Below are 8,379 nucleotides of genomic sequence, written 5' to 3'. Positions count from 1 at the left end.
TTATATATTGTCACTCTCAGGTCACTCCAACTCTTAGAGTGAGTGTGATCACTGTTAGAACAAGAAGACAATGATCTCTCTTCACCACTATCCATTGATGTCAGAGGGGAATCATTAACTAGATGTTGAGCTTAAATACACTACAGCAGTAAGGAGTAAGTAATCACAGTATGTGCAAATATAACTCTGCGCCAACACACTTCAACAAATAGTAATACTGGAAAGCAGAGACTGCTAAATATATTAAAGCAAACTGGATAGAAAATGTGGTTAAACACAAACAATACACTTGGGAAAAGTCACACCCTCATTATGCAGGTCAAAAAAAGCATTTAAAGGTATGCTAAGGTTACAGTGCCATTCAAAAATGTATCATTTACCCCAACATGCATTAGTTACTGAGAAGATAAGACCAGTTTGTGAAGGATGCGGAGGAAAGCAGACAATGCCATTCATTTTAGAATGCCTAAACCAAAGAGTAAGAAAGTCACATACACAAACCATTCAATTAAAAGTGAAAGAAAATCCAACCAAGTTAGAGTTTTCACTGCATGATACCTTGCACCTCCTATAATGGAGGCCTGTGGAATATATGCAAATGATTTCTTAAGGACATCAAGTTATTCATCTACATGGCTTCTGAATGTCCATGACGTTTTTTTTGCAGATGTTATGGTTATATTCAGCCTAATAAAGCCAAACTCCACTAGCTGTGGACATGTATGTTTCAACCTTTTTATTGACCTCATCAGCATAGCATAAGGGGATAGTTTGGTTATACTTCAGAAACAAAGGGTCTTTAAACCCAGGTGATGCCTATAAAGATTATAGTGCCTGCAAAATATCCCAACTAACATCAAAACCAAAGGACAACAAGGTCACACAGACAAAATATTCAATAAAAACTGCATGAAAAATCCAGCGAAGGTATAGTTTTCACAATGTGATACTTAAACCTCCTGAAGAGAAGCCCATGAGATATATACAAACATCGACTCCAGAACAACATTCACTTCCTAAGTTCCATATTATATTTCCATTCCACTTTTTTTCTGTGTGTAGTCTTTCTTCACTTGTCAGGAATCTTACATCCTCTAATAGAAAAACACCCACATTACATTTAGCACAACATTTTAGTATCACTATCCTTACAGTGTTGATAATACTGTTCATATTTACTGAAAGTCCTTTAAAGTTGTTGCTTTTCCTTCTTTTTAAGTTTAGGGGAAATATTTTTAGATTTTCCTTTTCTTATTTGTACTCTTTCACCAGTTTAATATTTTATCCTGGGTTTAGGTACAAATAATCCTTGATCCTTAGAAACAGATTTTTCGCTGACTAGAACTTCAAAAAATTTGTATCAATCTCTTCTACTAACCTCTCTTCCTGCATGCATTCTCTAGCCTCATTTTTCCCTTCCATATTTTTTCCTTCTACAGCTTCTTCTTCGCCTATTTCACCCTCTGTCCCAGCCTCTTGATGTCCTTCCTCTTGTATGTTTTCTTATTTTCCCCTTTTTCATAAATTTCTGTTTGCTCTTGACAAGCTGATCAAAAGGGTCCCTCTTTTCCACACAACCTGCATTCAGGAGCACACTTTCTTGCTGTATGTCCTTTCTCCCCACATTGGTTACATATGACTCTGTCACAATCATTAATTAAATGAGAAGTCCCCACAAAAGAAACATGATTTAGGCTAGCCAGAATATCATAATGTCCCTCTTTGATCAACCACAAAACTAACATTTGGCAAGTGTTTCACCATGTATTTTTATCACATTTCAAAACAGCTTCCAAGTTCCACCCTCCATACCATAAATGTCTCTCATCTCTCTTCTGTAATATCAACAGTTTCACACAGAATCCGCATGTATTTTTTTAACATTAACTTCTAGTTCATCAGTTCTAAAGTGCTAACATTTAAGTAACTACCTGAAAACATATAATTATTCCACGGTTAAACATCCTTTTTGTCACACAGTTTCAGAAATTTCATCATCAGTCCATCAGTTTCAAATGTTAAGTCACAAAATGTTTCTGTCCCACTATGTATAAAAGACCGAATTTATTGAGCTTTAAAACCCAGAACTGTTACCAAATTGTCCCAGACATAATATTTGCCTATTACAGCATCTGTTCTTGTTTTATTCTCACAGTTGTTCTTATCTTTTTAAAACAGTTTTATTTACAGTTTGTTGCTGCTTTCTTATTTTACTTTCTGTCCCTGCTGCACAAGTTTTAACTGCTGCATCCTCTGTTGCCACATCACCTGGTTCCTCTTCCACATTACCATCCTCAGCACTTCCAAAAAATCTCACCCCATGAAACTTCAGAACTGTCCCCTGGATCATCCTGCTTAATTATTTTTAACAGAGCCTTAACTGCAAGCCCTCCTGATGTCAATTATCTTATCTGCACCACTTCAACAGTCTTGCTTGCTTCCTTTTCATGGAGACAGCTAAATGCTTCTCATTTGTAAAATCCACCATACATGAATCTTTGTTTACATTCTGAAGTTCTATATTAAACAAAATTTTCTCCACATTCACACTTTCCACCTCCAAACTCTGTACAGCTTTTCTCTCTTCCTTCACGCAGCTGCTTCCCTTCAACCTCTTACTTGTAGTTTTAGGAGCCCTGTGACACCATCTAGCAGCTCTAAAGAGTAGGGGAGTTTCCTGATACCCTGACCAGTGATCCCCTAGTAGTATAAATATCACCTCAGGTCTCCCTGAAAAGAAGCTACTAGCCTACTGAGACTAACCTGACCAACAAAAGATAAATAAAATAAATTAAATAAAAATGGTATATAGATATATACACATATGCACACACATGCATACATAGACATGCTTACATGCAGGCCTAGATAATTTGTACAATAAAAGCATATAGTTCCTTTACAGTGCAGAATAAAATGTTTATTTATACCCTATGTATAACATCAACAGTTTTGATATAGGATTTCATGTGAACAGCCTCCTATGTGTGAAATAAACTCTATTTCCCAAACTAGGTCTGGAATATATTCCAATAGGAAAGCTACTGATGGACAACTATTCATGTGCATAGTAGTTTATGAGGAATTATTTATTTACAGTTGTAACAAGTTTATTCCACTGTTATACAGCCCCAGTTCATTCAGCTGCTTATTGTAACCCACTCCTTTCACTGAAGTCACCAGCTACCTCTTGAATTAACATACAGAAACAGTATCTTGATTACATGAGAAGCATTATTCCCTTTACATCACATACCGCAGAACTAACACAGTTTACTGCTTCATTGTGCACACCCAAACAGCATTGTATTTTTACACGTCTGCGAATGTCATTTGCTACAACCACACAGTGCTGTTTGAGAAGCAGTACTTTTACACTGCTGTGTTCCACAGAGCTAGCACAGCCCACAAAGGTTAATCTGTGCATAGAAAAATTAGCATAGATGGCGTCAGAAATGGATTTGGCCAAATGGAACTGTAACATTTTACTGTATGATCACTGAGAAGCAATATATATAATTTTAAAATATTTTCAGAAAACATTTGTCATTGTACTGTTGGACATAAAATTGATAGAACACATTGTTAGTGAGGAAGAAGATATAGACAAATTTGGTCCCATCTTCACAGTGTAAGAGACACGTCCTCCATTAAAATGAATGGTAAAATGTTCTTATCAGTGTCACATTAGTGTATTCATTTACATACCACCTTGTTTTGATATTTGCTGATTTGCACACAGGTTTGTGGTTTGATATTCACAACCCAGCAGAAACAATTCTGAGAGTAAAGCAATATTTTGCACTTGGACATAAACACAAATTAGCACTAGGATATATGGCAAAGGATGGAATCCACAGAACAAGTAGTAGAAAGTTTAGGTTTAAGACAAAACAGGAGCTGCACCAGCATTTAATGGAAGAGCAGGTTAAAGACTGGGCACATGATGTTGCTCCTACCACTCCTCACCCATTAGGTAACATGCATTGGAACACATGCAATAGAAGGGAACGGTAGTATAGTCCTGGTATTTTCAAGTGCACATGTCAGCTGACAGGTAACTCGGCATGTAAAAATCTTCTACCAATCATTAGTGGACCGGAGGTCTGCTGTGGCGACCCCTAACCGGGAAAAGCCGAAAGACACAACAACAACAACAACAACAACATGTCAGATGACAGGGAGGAGATTAGGCTAAATAAGAAGGAGCCATGAAAACTACCTTGAAGATAGTATCCTGCATTCAGTGCCCATCCCAAGGAGGACTCAATAGGCTGACTAGTCATAGGAGATCTGATGGTCATCAGGCAAGAGGGATACAATAAGAGTGAACAAGGAGAAATGTAAAGGTATGCAGTCAGCAAACAATACAGAAGAGACAAAGTTGTCTATGACAAGCACGTAGATTTGATGAACAGGTCTGAAGCTAAAGAGGCGAGAAATGAAGAACAAAAAAGGGTATTACTGAGAGTGGAAGAGATTAGTAATATATGGCATCAGTACAAAAAATACTTTAGAAACAGAGGGGAGGATTATATTAAAAGTGGGAAAGCAGTTCAAGCTTATTTCCATGCTTATATCCAAGAACTATTACAAAACAACGCAATAAAAAAGCAAAGCAAGCTGATAAATAAGAACATGGAGCCTCAAGTAACAGGCTGAAGAAGTACATTTTGAACAAATGCTTGAAGTGATCTGGTAGGAGGTTCAAGAGACAAGGCCTCTGTATACAAATAAATATGACCATGAAGTATCAAACTAGACCCTAGAAACTTCAGGCAGTCCAATGGTCAATAAAATACAGGGTGTGTGCAGACTGGTATCAGCATAGACACTGCCTGAGATATGGGGGACTCAAGATGTGAAGGGCTAAATACAGTAATTGTTTGAAATGTTAGGACTTGCTAGACTGAGTTCTGAAACAGAGACTGAATGGCTGAAAAAAACAGACATACACATAATAAGTCCGAGATGGCCATTTCCTGGAATACGTCTTTTTCCTTGAGGTGTAGGGATGGATCTACTTCACATGACTGAAAACTGAAAATACTGAATTTCATTTGAGTGAGACCACAATACCTAATTTTTAAAATACTGAAAACTCATTTGACATAGTATTATTATACTGAAAGCTTACAATGCTGAATTTTAAAATACCAAATTTTAAGCCATAGACATGACATGTGTTTCCCTTCACCTGTGGCTTGCTTGTGATAAAAAAAAATTACTGTAACTTAAAGTGCCGACTGTCAGAATACAGACAGTAGTGTAGAAAGTAGTGCTGTAGTGTTTCTAAATGTTGGTATGTCTCTTTTAATTTTTATTGGAAGTATCTAAAGTAATATAGCAGACGTTTCATGTGCTCCCGGCAGCAGTGGCACTATGTACAGTACTGTAAGGTAAGTAAAAGGCATATGCCCTTTTCCCCACTGTAGTGTGATCCTGGAGTTAGTATATATACTTGGGGGGTGGGTGGGGGCATAGCCCCCCACCTAGTTTGGTTTTATATAGTCTGGTTTCTGTTAAGAGGGTAGGTAAGTAGTTTTTAAGTTTTGGAAAGAGTTATTCATTGGTGTTGCAATTGTGCCTGTCTATGGCTTAAAACTGAATATTTTGAAATTCAGCATTGTAAGCTTGCAGTATAATAAGACTCAATCAAATGAGTTTGCAGTATTTTGAAAATTAGAAATTTTGCTCTCAGTAAAATAAATTTCAGTATTTTGAGTTTTCAGTCATGTGAATTAGATCCATAGGGATCTCAGAGTTTGTATATATATAAGTTTGGCTGGGGGGGGGGGTGCAGTGGGTTTACCTACCTGAAAAAAAAAGTTTAAAGGAGAAGAGCAAATGTTCAATATTCATTCTTCACCGGCATTTTCAGTCACTTTTTTTTCGGCTTGTTAGCACTCGACATTTCAAGTACTGGCATTTGAATAGGGAGCTACTAAAACACCAAAACAAGAAAATTGCTTCATGCCCATTGAGTGATATACAAGAATCAGTGTTTGCCAAGATTATATATCCCTCCGTCTGAAGTAGGCAAGCACCGCGTTGGAATCAACTATATATGTAGGTCAGTGGTTGTGGGATTATGTACATATTTACTGACATTATCAGATGCAAACATTTTGAAAGTTCTAAAATATGAAACAATTATGTCTAAGATTTATCTTTCGCTTACCAGAAGCCTTTAGGAAGCAATTTAGCAATCAAGGAAATCCAACCAAATATGGATAAAAATCAGGTTGCAAACAGAAAGTGCAAAAAAAGCAAAAGAAATAATACAAAGAACAGGATTTGGAAAAAAGAAAAAAAATGGAAAGACCATAATTATTGCAAGAATTATAGAGATCTACCTAAGCAACTGCATGTTAACCAAGGGATAATATGTGTGGTTAAAGCAAGGTGATTTTAAACCAAAAGATGAATGGATAATATTGGCTGCATAAGATAACGGACTATGTAATAGATTGTTCACAAAATCCATAGAGGGGATAGGAGGTTCAGACAAATGAAGGTTTTGTGGTACAGAACTTGAAACAGTTCAATATCTTGTTACAGGTTGTGGTACACGTATGGCTGAAGGTTTGTACACTGAAAGATATAAGAATGTGGGAAGGTCATTGTTCTGGAGACTTTATAAACATTACAACATACAGGCAGCTGAGAAACACTGGAAATATGAGCCCACAAAGGATTGTCAGAAATGAAGAAGTAATGATTATGTGGGTCCACCCCATTCCAATTGGAAGGTAGAAGTAAACAGACTGGATATTGTTGTTGAAGAGAAAAACGACAAAAACAGCATTGATTGTTGACATTGCTGCACCCACTGACTATAGTGTCTTACAATCTGAAAGACATACATTTGTAAAATATCAAGACTTGCAAGCAAAAACTGTGGAATAAAGAAACCCAGATGTAGTTCCAGTTGTAGTAGTAGCAACTGGGCTAATAAAACATAATCTTCAAACATATCTAGATATGCTACCAAGAATAGTAACCCCTTATGAACTGTAAAAATAGGAGATTCTGGGTACATTGTGGGTGCTGATTGTATCAGACGTCAAACATTGAAGCAAAACTGATTTCATGAACTTTAATTATGCCCTGAGTTAAGAAAGGGATCCGTTTCCACTAAGGCATGTAAAAACCTAAGCATTTGGAGAAACTAAATCAGGAGTCATAAAATACCAGGATTTGCAGGCAAAAATGAGACCAATGTAAAAGAAAGATACCCAAACAGTTTAATAGCAGTAGGAGCAACAGGTCTAATAAAAAATAATTCACATTCATACTTAGATATGCTACCAATGCATGTAACACTGTATGATTTAAAGAAGGAGGGAATTCTGAGCATATTGCATGTGCTGAGAAGAGTGCTCTTAGCTAATATCAAAGATTGAAACAGTACTAATTTAATGAGCTTTAATCATACCCTTACATAGGAATGGGGTCCATTCCCATCAGGGTATTAGAAACCCCAAATACGAAGAGAAATTAAACCAGGAGATCATGAGGTACTATTACAAGTGTAGTCCCAGCACTATGGCTAGTTATGAATTTAGATTGGTAAGGATCATAGATTCTGTTAACATGCAGAGAAGAGTTTAGTTGCACATGGACCACCTTTGCAGGAGCCTTACTGACAAAAGGCAGATTAGAATTAAGTCTATAGATGTCCAGTTCATCAGTATCCTACCCTGCCTTCTTGAGACTAGGAGTAACCCAGGCTTCCTTTAAAATTTGAAGGGAAAACTCTAGTCTCAGAGACTAAGGTGACAATCAGACACAGGAAAGGATCCAAACCATTCAAGCAAAATGAAACAATCCGGGTTGGATATAGATCTTGTCTACAGGTGGTTGAGTACATACTGGAAACTACTGTAATGAAACTGTCATAATCAAGGACTTCAAACTCAGACTAGGAATAAGACCCCTGACATGGAGCAAAGCTATGGCAAACCTCTGTGAGCATGACTTAGCCAATACTTTACTTGATGGAGGCAAGCTTGGAAGCAAAATTTCTAGCAGCAAGGTTGCATTGTTCAGCAGACAGAAACTTCCTGATGGAAAAAGTAGATAGAACATGAAGGCCATAGAGAGCTGCCAGTCTGTTTGCTGTCTGAGACTTTATGAGAAAGAAAGGCAGATTTTGCCACATAACCTCTGCCTGAAAAAATAAAGTAGTGTTCATCACATGCAAGCTTGACCTCTAGCAAGCAAGTACAGTGCCACATCTAGTCTAGCCTCCCTCCCATTCCCCTCAGCTCATGAAGATTAACAACATACCACAGCTGCTGCTCTGGTTGCATAGAGAGATAAAGCCCTGCTATGGCTTTGCTGATCTGGGTTCATTTAGCAGCTCAGATGACTGGC

At 37.3% G+C, this 8,379-nt stretch overlaps 1 protein-coding gene across 3 annotated transcripts in view; it reads right to left on the bottom strand.

The window, feature by feature from the left end:
• LOC122788887 (nebulin related anchoring protein) overlaps positions 1-8,379 on the bottom strand; it is a 503,978-nt gene that overhangs the window by 373,788 nt on the left and 121,811 nt on the right. The window lies entirely within an intron of this gene.

Source organism: Protopterus annectens, chromosome 14.part0, assembly GCF_019279795.1.
Source record: "Protopterus annectens isolate FY-2018-M chromosome 14.part0, PAN1.0, whole genome shotgun sequence".
NCBI classification, from domain to species: Eukaryota; Metazoa; Chordata; order Ceratodontiformes; family Protopteridae; genus Protopterus; species Protopterus annectens.
This window is presented reverse-complemented; position numbering and strand designations above follow the sequence as displayed.